Here is a 13,578-nt window from a genome sequence, read left to right as displayed (position 1 = left end):
ACAAGGAAAAGAAACTGAGGGAATAAGCAATGCAACAAAACTATCACTTTCTACAGATGATATAATGGTATATTTATAGAACTCTAGAAAATCAACTGAAAAAGTAGTCAAAACAAGGAACATCTTTAGCAAACTTGGAAGCTATAAAATAAACCTCCACAAATCATCAGCATTTTTCTATATTACTAACAAAATACAGCAGGTAGTCATAGAGAACTTCCATTTAAAATAACTTCAGATCATATTTAAAAAGCATATACCAAGACACACACAGGAATTACATGAACACAATTACAAAACACTTCACATACAGATCTACATACTTGGAGAAATATTGATTGCTAAAGGGTAGGTCAAGTCAATATTATAAAATGATAGTGTCATTTAATGAATTTACTCATTCAGTGTCATACCAATTGAATTACCAAAGAACTACTTTAGAGAGCTAAAAAAAAATAACAAAGATGAACTGGAGTAATGAAAGATAATGTCAAAGGAATCTATATAAAAATGTCAAAGATGAGGACTTAGAACTCAAACTTTACTACAAAATGGTAATTATCTAAATCATTTGGTACTAGATAAATAGTGTGTTTGATCAATGGAATATATTATTTAGACAATATACAAAAGCAAATAAGGTTTTATCAAACCCCCAAATCCCAGCTATTGAGACAAGAACTGATGACAAAACTTGCTGGGATAATTGGTAAGTTGTTTGGCTGAAACCAAGTATAGACCAATATCTCATACTTTATACTAAGATAAGCTCAAGATGACTATAGGATTTAAACACAACAATTGGTATCTTTTTTACATGTAATATTTTATGTTTCCCCCAATTACAGGTTAAAACAATTTTTAGAAAAGGTTTTGAGTCCCAAATTCTATTCCTCCTTCTCTTCCTTCCTCTTCCCCCTCCTTGAGATGGCAAGCAATCAGATATAGGCTATACATGTGTCATCACATAAAACACTTGAAGGGTAATAACTTAAGCAAATTAGTGCAATAATGAAGAAGTTACTTGTCAAATCTATGGCAAGGGATAGAGTTTATGACCGAGAGAGAGAGAGAGAGAGACAGAGAGAGAGAGAAGAGAGAGAGAGAGAGAGAGAGAGAGAGAGAGAGAGCGAGAGCGAGAGAGAGAGAGAGAGAGGTTCATGGATGGTAAAATAATTTTTATTATATAAAATTAAAAGTTTTTGCATTAACAAGCCCAAAGCTGCCAAAATTAAAATAAAAGCAGGAAACAAGGGAAAATATTTGCAGCAACTTCCTCTGATAGAGGTCTCATTTCTTAAATATATAGAAAATTGGGTCAAATTTATAAAAAAAAATAAGAGCTATTCTCCAGTTAATAAATGGTCAAAGAAACAAATGGGCAGTTTGCAGAGAAATAAAACAAAGTTATCACTAGTTATATAAAAATCCTCTAAATTGAGGGGTGGAGCTAAGATGGCAGAGTAGAAAGACACACATACGCTAGCTCCAAACCCACAGCCCATAAAATATCTGTAAAAATGAACTCCCAACAAATTCTGGAGCAGCAGAAGCTACAGAACAACAGAGCAGAGGAGATTTCTGTTCCAGAGAGCCTGAAAACCTCTCGCAAAAGGTCTGTAGTGCCCTGGACCCAGAGCCGAGCCCAGCCCTGCCTTGGCCGCGAAGCACCGAGAGGAGTGGATCCAAGCAGGCTTCAGGGACAGAATCTCCAGCAGCCTCAAGGGTCCCTCCACCCACGGGCCCCAAAGGTTGGTGAGAGGGTCCTCTCCACTTGCCGAGAGGGGAGCGGGGTGCCCCCATAACTCAGGCCCCCTCGGGAGGCAGCAGCAGAGGTGGGAGCAGACCAAGGCTCCCCAAGCAGGTAGGAGCTCTGATCCATTGTTGAAGGTCTCTGCATAAACCCCCTGAGGGAACTGAGCCCCGTGAGGCAGCCCTGTCCCCACCTGAGCACCTGGACTTAATCTCACACTGAATAGCAGCTCTGCGCCTGCCCAAAGCCCTGAGGCTGGGAAGCAGCATTTGAATCTCAGACCCCAAGCACTGGCTGGGTGGATCTGGAGGTGAAGTGGGTGTGAAAAGAATATTCAGAAGTCAAGTCACTGGCTGGGAAAATGCTTAGAAAAGGGAAAAAAATAAGACTATAGAAGGTTACTTTCTTGGTGAACAGGTATTTCCTCCCTTCCTTTCTGATGAGGAAGAACAATGCTTACCATCAGGGAAAGACACAGAAATCAAGACTTCTGTATCCCAGCCCACTCAATGGGCTCAGGCCATGGAAGAGCTCAAAGAGGATTTTGAAAATCAAGTTAGAGAGGTGGAGGAAAAACTGGGAAGAGAAATGAGAGACATGCAAACAAAGCATGAAAAACAAGTAAACACCCTGCTAAAGGAGACCCCAAAAAATGCTGAAGAAAATAACACCTTGAAAAATAGGCTAACTCAATTGGCAAAAGAGGTTCAAAAAGCCAATGAGGAGAAGAATGCTTTCAAAAGCAGAATTAGCCAAATGGAAAAGGAGATTCAAAAGCTCACTGAAGAAAATAGTTCTTTCAAAATTAGAATGGCACAGATGGAGGCTAAGGACTTTATGAGAAAGCAAGATATCACAGAACAAAGTGAGAAGAATGGAAAAATGGAAGATAATGTGAAATATCTCATTGGAAGAACAACTGACCTGGAAAATAGATCCAGGAGAGACAATTTAAAAATTATGGGCCTACCTGAAAGCCATGGTCAAAAAAAGAGCCTAGACATCATCTTTCATGAAATTATCAAGGAAAACTGCCCTGAGATTCTAGAACCAGGGGGCAAAATAAGTATTCAAGGAATCCACAGATCACCACCTGAAAGAGATCCAAAAAGAGAAACTCCTAGGAACATTGTGGCCAAATTCCAGAGTTCCCCAGTCAAGGAGAAAATATTGCAAGCTGCTAGAAAGAAACAATTCAAGTATTGTGGAAATACAATCAGGATAACACAAGATCTAGCAGCTCCTACATTAAGGGATCGAAGGGCATGGAATAGGATATTCCAGAAGTCAAAGGAACTAGAACTAAAACCAAGAATCACTTACCCAGCAAAACTGAGTATAATACTTCAGGGGAAAAATTGGTCTTTCAATGAAATAGAGGACTTTCAAGCATTCTTGATGAAAAGACCAGAGCTGAAAAGAAAATTTGACTTTCAAACACAAGAATCAAGAGAAGCATGAAAAGGTGAACAGCAAAGAGAAGTCATAAGGGACTTACTAAAGTTGAACTGTTTACATTCCTACATGGAAAGACAATATTTATAACTCTTGAAACTATTCAGTATCTGGGTACTGGGTGGGATTACATACACACACATGCACATGCACACACACATAGAGACAGAGTGCACAGAGTGAATTGAAGAGGATGGGATCATATCTTAAAAAAATGAAATCAAGCAGTGAGAGAGAAATATGTTGGGAGGAGAAAGGGAGAAATGGAATGGGGCAAATTATCTCTCATAAAAGAGGCAAGCAAAAGACTTTTTAGTGGAGGGATAAAGAGGGGAGATGAGAGAAAAACATGAAGTTTACTCTCATCACATTCCACTAAAGGAAGGAATAAAATGCACACTCATTTTGGTATGAAAACCTATCTTACAATACAGGAAAGTGGGGGATAAGGAGATAAGTAGGATGGGAGGGATGATGGAAGGGAGGGCATGGGGAGGAGGGAGCAATTTGAGGTTGATACTCATGGGGAGGGACAGGATCAAAAGAGAGAATAGAAGTAATGGGGGGCAGGATAGGATGGAGGGAAGTATAGTTAGTCTGATACAACATGACTATTATGGAAGTCATTTGCAAAACTACACAGATACAGCTTATATTGAATTGCCTGCCTTCCAAAGGGAAGGGGTGGGGAGGGAGGGAGGAAAAGAAGTTGGAACTCAAAGTTTTAGGAACAACTGTTGAGTACTGTTCTTGCCACTAGGAAATAAGAAATACAGGTAAAGGGGTATAGAAAGTTATTTGGCCCTACAGGACAAAAGAGAAGATGGAGACAAGGGAAGGGCGGGATGATAGAAGAGAGAGCAGATTGGTCATAGGGGCAATTAGAATGCTCGGTGTTTTGGGGTGGGGGAGGGGACAAATGGGGAGAAAATTTGGTGAAATGAATGTTAAAAGTTAAATAAATAATTAATTAATTTTAAAAAATCCTCTAAATTAGAGAAATTCAAATTAAAACAGCTGTGTGGTACTACCTCATACCAATCAGACTGGCATACAGAAGAAGAAAATGCAAGTACTCGAGGGAAGATGGGAAAATAGGTACACTAATTCATTGTTGGAGCTGTGACTTTGTCCAAACATACTGGAGAACAATTTTGAACTATGCCCAGTGGGCTCTACAACTGCCAACTCTCTGACCCACAATATCACTACTAGATCTATACCCCAACGAAGTTAAAGAAAAAGGAAGGGAAAGAATTTGGAACTCAAAGTTATAATCAAGTTGAAAATTAAAATAAATCCTAAATAGTCTCCCCCCCCCCCCAGGCTCTCTTCTCTCAGATCCCTTCTCTCCTAAAGATGCCAAAATATTATTTCTAGAGCACAAATCTGACCACGATACTCTCCTGACTCTTGAATCTTCAGTGACTCCTTGTTGCTTTTAAGATAAAATACAAATTCTTGACTTTTTTCATTCCTTTCACAATCTGACTCCTTTAGAAACACGTTTATTGGATATCATTCTCCAGCATATATACTATGTTTTAGCCAAATTGACCTTTTCACTGTTCATCATACACAACATTCCATCTCTCATCTCTGCATCTATACACACCATGTCCCTTATGGCTAAAATATCCTCCATACTCACCTCTTCCTCATGGAATCTTGAAGGTCTTCTAAGGCTCTGCTCAGAGCCTTCCTTTTGAGTCTGCTCATAAGCCTTCCTCTTCTAAGAAAGTGACTCTGAAGCCCCAGTTACTAGTGCCCTTCCACCAATAAAAAATTACCCTGTATATATTTTATGTTTAATTTTTTTATATATGTACTGTTTTCTGCACAGGGAATGTAAACTCCTTGATAGCAAAGATTGTTTCCCCATTATCTTTGTATCTTCAGCTCCTAGCACAGTGCTTTCCACATAAAATGAATTAAATTGAGTAGATAGCTTTGTCAATAATTGCCATCACCGTCCCCCATGGCACACTGATGGTCTGTTTCCACATCTTACTCTCAGGGAACCGCTTCCTAACTTCTTTTCTCTACTGAGACTTATATTAATGTCCTTTTGAACATTATAAACCTAGAGAAAAACAGCATCATAGGGAGAACATACAATCTCACAACACAGTTTTTCCCCCTGGCCTTGGAACCAGGTACATTAGAAATTTCTGGTGACACTGTATCTGATAGAGGGAAGCACTGTTGGCTCTGAAGGGGACAAATCTCAGGCCCTGGTCAGTACTGGCATTATTGAACTCCAAGTCTTAGCCAGATTCCAAATTGTGAGTCATAATAGCAGTTCCAATCCAACATTTCTCCTATCATCACTGCTGATGTCAGGATAGCTACTATGAATCTCTTCCCCTTCTCAACTTGGAATATATTTTAGTGGGAAAGATAATAATAACTCTAGCATATTTAATTATTCAGAACTGACTATAAATCATTCATGAGCTTTGTATTAGTGAAAAAGTGATTTAAACTATTGAACTTCAGCCTTGCTAGCTTTAAAATGGAGATAATTTTACTTGCACCATCTCATTTACAGGACTGTTGTAAGGAAAATTCTTCAAAAGCTATGAACTAAATGCTAGAAAATATGATCTTACATAAAGTTGAATTCTGAAGATTCATTGTTGAAGGGAGGTAACTTTTTTAAGAGGGCCCTTTCTTAAGGACCTTGTCAGTAATATTTCTTTAGAAATGGTAGCTGATATTTTGCTTGGTTCATAATAATGTTTATAGTTAGTATGGATAAAAAAATCAAGAATTCTTGGGTTTCAATCTGTATAACTCATGATGAATCCTTAGACAAGTGACTTCATCTCAGCATTTTAGACAATTCTTTAAGATTATTAGTCACAGAGGATGTACTAATCTGCATTGGTAGAGAGAGTTCCCTCAGTTGGGAGTTCCTCATACCAATGAAATCTTAGGTTCTGGTCCCTATTCTTATTCTTAGTACTAATATTTTAAGTTTTATCCACATACACATTACTTAGCCCCACAGTTCAGTCACCTACCTAGTTAGTAATTGAACAGAACCTCTTTTCTTTTACCCAAGTAACCAGTTGTCTAATGGAATTCAACTTCTTTTCCCTTGTGAAATTATTTTATATGTGTACACACACCCGTAGGATAAAACTTCAAGTCAACATTTTCCTGTGTATTTTGGGTGATGGTGGGGAGGGATAGAATTAAAGAAAGTGATGTTATAACTAAAAGCATGCCAGAAAAGAGGAGACAGTACTGGTCAAAGCCAGTGTGCTGATCCAGTCAGCCACACAGAACTTGGTGTTCAGTTATTCTGATTTAGTCAGTCTATTAGATGTATCTAAAACTGCTACAGTTCTCTCTCTCCTGCCAGACACTGTAAGTGGGTAAGGAGTGCTCTTGTTGAGCTTGTATAAGCAGTCCCCATACGTTCTTTGTGTGGCAACAACTAACTCATGATGGGTAAAAATAATTTCCTTTCTTTTCCATGTTCTAGTCTAGACTCTGAGATAAATTTGTGGGACAGTGGAAAGAGCAGCTTACATGGGGATGATCTAGTTTCCAGTCTCAGTTCTACATCATTTATGACCTATGCAACTGGTAGCAAGTCATTTACCCTTTTGGAGCCTTGTCTTTGCCATCTGGAAGAAAGAAATGGTAATACTTGCATTAAAATCTTAGAGGATTATTCTAAAGATTTCTTAAAATATAGAGTATTATATCAATGTGAGAGGTTATGATCCCTCCACAGTCTTACTCTGACACCTCAATGTGCCATGGAAGTAATGCTTGACTCATAAGTGCCTTGCTTGCATGAGAATGCAAGCTCTGACATGTTCTACCAAACAAATGCCTTAAGTCCTCATCCAAAGATAAAATTTAAACATCCTTGTTCTCTGCAGTTTATATTCTTATTGGGTATATGCACATACACATAAATACAGTTAAGATGAGGGGTGTTGTTTTGAAGGAACTAGTAAATGGGGAGATCAGGTGAGGGTTCATGGAGCAGGTAGTATTTGAACTGAGCTTTGAAGAATAGGATTCTAAAAGGCAGAGAAAATGGTAGTGCATTTAGGAATGAGACTGGTTGTGAAAAATGTGGGAAGGCTGGAAGCTGAATGTTAACTTCAGGAAATAGTGGTTAGTAGTCCAATATAACTGGAACATAACAGTATACAAAGGAGTTAAGGTTAAAAAGGAAGGGTGGAACTGGACTGAAGCAGGACTTAAGAGCCAGGTTTAAATGTTGGTATTTTATCCTAGATACAATATGGGAGCCACTTGAGATATCTGAGGAGAGGAGTGAAAAAGTCAGACTTATACCTTAGGAAGATTATTTTTTATAGTAATGTGGATTAGAAAGAGGAACCTGAGAACCTTCAGGCTGGAGAATTAATTAGAAAGTTGTTGCAATAATTCTGGCAAGAGGTATTGAGGACCTGAACAAGGATAATGGGCATGGGAGAATTGAGAAAAGATGGATGTGAGAAGTTTTTGGAGGTAAAATTGACAGGATTCGGAAACTGGTGGGTGAGAAAAATGTGGGAGAAGAACTTGTCAAGGATAACTCCATCTTTCAAATCTGGGGGACAAGGAATTGGTGACCTCAATAAAAATATGTAGCTATGGATGAGTGGCAAATTTCAGGAAAACATGATTTCCATTTTGGACATTTTATATTCAAATGCTAAAGGGACACCCAGGTAGAGAGTACTAGCATGTAGGATCAGACTAGGGTCAGAATCCTGAGTATGAAGAGGCACATTTGCAGTTTGTTCTCCTAGGTGATTCTCTACTGCAGGCCACATCTACAGTGGTCAACAAATGAATGAGTAAATAGATAATATAAATTCTGCCAGTTTGTGGTTTGCTGATTTTAAGAAGCACTTGATTCAATAGAGCCAAATGCAGTTTTAAATGTTCTCCGACAAAGTTTCACCCATATAGATTTAAGAATTTTCCTCAAAGCCCCTTTTAGGTTTTAGTTGGACATATCTCATTATCAAAGGGCTACCACAATAATATTATTTTCTGGATTTATCTTTGTCTTCTTATCTTTTTCCTGGGCCATGCAACTACATATGAGAATAGAAGAGATTTAGGGTTGGAAAAAGAGAATTCCAAACCCCTGACTAAGCTATATGGTAGTTATTAGCAAATAACCATTGGTTGGTTTATGATATAGCATTCTGAGATTAACATCAGAAGACAAATAGAATGCCTACCAATTAGTTAGAGTGGGGTTGCCCATGGAGACTTTAAACCCAGTGACTAAAAACTTTAATGCAAAGAAAAGAATTAAACCTGAAGGCAATGACTAACTGGGAGGACCTTGTTCTTTGTTCTAAAGGATTTGGTATCAGGTCTGACAATCTCCTGCTGAGAAGAATCACAGAAGTGATTCTGAGGGAAAGAAGACTAGAGAATATTAGGGGAGGCTTTGGGGGAATAAAGGCATAGAGAAAAGTCAATGATCTCAAATTAAAACTGTATGGAAACTCTGATCTTCCCCTAAGGAAGAGACAGCCAAGGATATCAATAGACCCAGAAATTGGGAGTTGAGTAGCATCTAGTAAGGAGCACTCAGCCAAATAGAATCTGGCAGGCACTGCACACACATTAACCAATAAACATCTGGCAAAGTAGGATGTAAGGCAGGCTACTTGCCCTGTGGAGCATACAATCGAGATTCCAAGACTAGCAGACACTATAAGGCCAGTTGGAGCAATGAAATGACATCACTGTAATTCATAAATGTCTCTTCTGTATCAGATGCATGGATTGTCTTTCCAAACATATACCTTAGCATTTTCCCTAAGAATGCTGCAACAAATCTATATTTTGGCCACCTATACTCCATAGGTATATGCTTTTCCACATGTATTTCGCACGTGTATTAAATTACAACTGATATGCATATTTGTTAGTGTGCATACCCCAAGTTTGTAGGAGAATGTTTTATTGTTACATTTTTTCACTAAGCCATGTCTGTTTGCTTGTTATTCTTTCCTGAGGTTGACTATTCCAGGTAAGCACTTAAGTGGGTACTTTTCAGTTTTAGGAGAATCCACAAATTAGCTTGAATTTAGATTGTTAAATTTTCTCTGGAGGCATTTCCTTTAAGTTGATGGGAGCCTTAGATATGACAAATATATTATGATCATAATAGATGTACCCCACAAATAATATTGTTCAGTGATTATATATAAAACAAAGAATAAAATAAGGACACTTGTTCGCTTGAGGTATTCATCGTCATTGTAAGGATAGGTTGAACAAAATTCAAGTAGATAATAAATGACATATAGATGAGGAACTTCTCCATTTGATTCTGATTACAACTGCCCTTGAACTTATTATAATATGATCCAAAACAATGGTGCTAATCTCAAATAGAAACAGGTGCCACTGAACTGTACATAAGGATCCCAGTGGGTTAGATATTGACTTAAAAATTGTCTAAGTTTTATTGGATTCTTACTTATTTGTTAAACATTTCCCAATTATGTATTAATCTTGTTCAAGTCATACTCATAAATGTTGTGGACCACAGTTTGCATGATTGACACATCTACTCCAAAATATTATCGATGAAATTCATGGGTTCTCAAAAAAGATTAGCCTAATAACCCACATAAAGGGGAAATTAGATGAGGAATACACATTACTCAGCTTATGACATGAAGTTACATGGACAGTCTATTGAGTTACTCCTGAACCAGTACAGAATGAATTAACTCCAACAATAGCAATGGCTTCATTTAAAAATATGGTTATTGGACTGATAGAGCACCATAATGGTAAAGACTTAGTTTATATAGATTTCAGCAAAGCATATATTAGAGTCTTTTTTGTTATCCTTATGGACAAAATAGAGAGATGTGAACTAGATGGATTTGGAATGGCCTGAATGACTGGACTCAAAAGAATAGCCATTAATAAGTTAATGACAAGTTGGAGAATGATCTTTCAATAAACCCCTCCCCCAACAACCTCTCCAATCAATCAATCAAATATTCATTAAATGCCAATGATATGTCAGATACTATGCTAGTTGCTGAGGATACAAAGGAAAAATAAACCAAACCCCAATCTCTGTCCTCAAAGCATTTCTATTTTTATTTCAAAGACTTGAATGAAATTATAGATGGAATGGTTATCAAAATTGCAGATGACACAAAACTGGGAGGGACAGTTAACCTTTTCAGACAGAGTTCAGATAAAAATGCTCTTGACAGGCTAGAAACAAAGGCCCAATTTAATAATATTAAATTTAGTACATATAAAATCCTAGATTTGGATTTTAAAAAATCACCTTAACAAGTTCATGATGTGAAAGGCATAGCTAGATAGCAGTAAATGAGAAAAAAAAGATTTAGGAGTTTTAGCAAATGTTAGCAAGATATCCAACATGTACAGAGATGATGATAATGAGAGAGAGAGAGAGTAGGAGAGAGAAAGAAAGAGAGTGCAAAAAGGGAGATTAAAGAAGTTATCACAGAAAAGATGATGTTGGCAATATTGTCAGTGACTTAGATGAAGGCACAGACAAAATGCTTATCAAATTGCAGATGACATAAATCTGGGAGTTGTTGTCCTTTGTTCTCGAAGAGGACCAAAATGACATCACCATGATAAAGTGAAGTTTCAATGTGTATGACAGTGGCTGATCAGACCAATATGAGTTTGGAATGCTCTACTACAGATTGGGCACAGATAGTCCTTGTGAACATTTGGTGTGGTTACTCAAAATTTGCACATCTTACCTTTCCTTTTTGCTGTTTCAATTTTGCTTTGCTCATAGAACACAGCAAATTTTCTGATGTGGGTATGCCCTGCTGAGTTGTCCTGTGCCAGTGTCTCCCATGTCCCACAATTAAATTCAAAGTTCTGAGAGAGACCTTGAGAGTATCCTTGTATCACTTCTTCTGACCACCATGTGATCTGATCACCTGCCCCATGCAAGATCTCCATAAAAGTCTTTTTGGGAAGCATACATTTTGCATTCAAATAATGTGGTCAGTTCATCAGAGTTGCACTCTCTGAAGCAGTTTAAATACTTGTAAGTTTAGTTTGAGCAGAGTCTGGTACCTTATCCTGTCAGGTGATCCTCAGAATCTTCCTAAGATAGTTCAAATGGAAGCAATTCAGTTTCTTGGCATGGCGCTGGTAGACTGTCCATGTTTTGCAGGCATACCACAATGAAGTCAGCACAATGACTCTGTAGACCTTCAGTTTGGTAGTCAGTGTAATACCTCTTTTCTTCCAAACTTTTCTTCAGAGCCTCCCAAACGGTGAGTTAGCTCTGGCAATGTGTGCATCAACCTCATCATCAATGTGTACATCCCTGGAAAGTATGCTACCAAGGTAAGTGAACTTATCCACAGCATTTAAAACTTCTCTATTTATTGTTACTGATGGTTCCACATATGGAAGGTGTGGTGGTGGCTGATGGAGCACCTATATTTTCTTGGTGTTAATTATTAGGCTAAAATTAGCACAGGCAGCAGAGAATTGATCCATACTTTCCTGCATCTCCATTTCCGAGGCTGCATTGAGTGCATAATCATCTGCAAACAGAAAATCATGCACCAACACTTCCTCCACTTTGGTCTTGGCTTGTAGCCTTTTCAAATTGAAGAAATTACCATCAGTATGGTAGTTGACCTTGATGCCATGTCCATCCTCGCTGAAAGCATTTGACAACATGGCTGAAAACATAATGCCAGAAAACATGGGAACAAGCACACAACCCTGTTTCACTCCATTGCTGACTGGAAAGGCACGAGAGCTTTGTCCATTATCCAGAACCTGGGGAAACATACCATCACGAAATTGATGTACAATGCTGATGAACTTCTCTGGGCAACCAAATTTTGACATAATTTTTCATAAGCCCTCCCAGCTTACAGTGTCAAAGGCCTTGGTCAGATTTGAGAACATTGTTTACGGACCTCTGTGTACAGACATAAATCTGGTAGGGACAGCTAAAACACTAGATAGTAAATATCCAAAAGTCATCTGGACATACTAGTATTGAGGGGTATAATGACAGGGCTGCCAAAAACAGATGAGACAATTAGGATATGAGGAATTAGGAGGGTATTGAGAACATGGGAAGAGATACCTCTGTTGTGTTCTGTGTCAGACCACAACTGCAATACTGTGTCCAGCCCTGGGTACATTTTAGGAAAGTCTCCAATATATCAGAGAACATCCTGAGGAAAGTGAATAGAACAGTAATGAGTCTTGAGATGGCATCTCAATAGATGTGAAGACTGGTAAAAGGAACCGGAGAAGCTTGGCCTGGAGAAGATAAAATGTGGAAGAGGGATTAAATTTATTCTACTTGACCTTAGAGAGCAGAATTAAGAGCAGTGAGTAGAAGTTTTGGAGAAGCAGATTAGGTTTGAAATAATGAGGCAAATTACTCGTCATTAGAGCCATTTCAAGGCAGAATCTCTACCTGAAGGGGTTGCGGATTCCCCAACATTAGAAGTGAACTATACATGACCATTTGTTAAGATGCCATAGAAAGGATTCCTATACTTGTATGAATTGGACTAGAAAGCCTCTAAAGTCTTTAAAATTCCGAGATCCTGTGATCCTGTGATATAACAGACAGGAAGTACAGAAATATTTGAACCATTCATTTAATAGGAAGGGAACACACAGGATTGCATTTGGGAAATCACATGGTGCTTATAATGATTCCAAGCTGTTGCATGATGCCAAAGCTCTTTTTTTCAGACGTATTTCTAAGTGATGCTAATATGGCAATGAATCCTGAAATTTTGTTATCTCTAAACAATTGGAATTGCAGGTGACCCAAAATTATAGTGAAAAGACCCATAGCATGTAAACTTGCTTCTTCTCTATTCCTTTCCCCTCATCTCCTCTTGCCTGAGGGTATTCTGCCTAAAGGAAGGTAAATTTTGATGGCTGAAAGTTACCTAGTTAACTTGAGGTTTACTGGTTAGGTTTCTTTCTCAGAGTAAACCTTAAGCCCAATTCCCTCTGGATCTCATGGATTGGACAATAGTTCCCTGCCCAAGCACCACTTAATGGTTATTTTGGCGGCCCTGTTGGCTCAGAATGAATGCAGATAATAACTGTTTCTCTTTTGGCCAGCAACTCTGGGGGTCTTCCCCTCCCAGTTTGATTGTGCTTGTTGGGTATTTTTGATTAAAAGGGCAATCTCTTGACTCACTTCTTATAGAGGTCAATTCAATGAATGAGAGATGCCTCACTCAAAGTGAGAACCTGGAAAGACCTTAACTTAAAAAGGCCAAGGTCATCCCACTGCATCCTGGGCCATCTCCAGTTGTCCTAATCAATATCTGTCCACGGGACCAAGATAGCTCTGGAAG

This window comes from Notamacropus eugenii, chromosome 7, assembly GCF_028372415.1.
Source record: "Notamacropus eugenii isolate mMacEug1 chromosome 7, mMacEug1.pri_v2, whole genome shotgun sequence".
NCBI lineage: Eukaryota > Metazoa > Chordata > Mammalia > Diprotodontia > Macropodidae > Notamacropus > Notamacropus eugenii.
Note: the sequence above shows the minus strand (reverse complement) of the source record.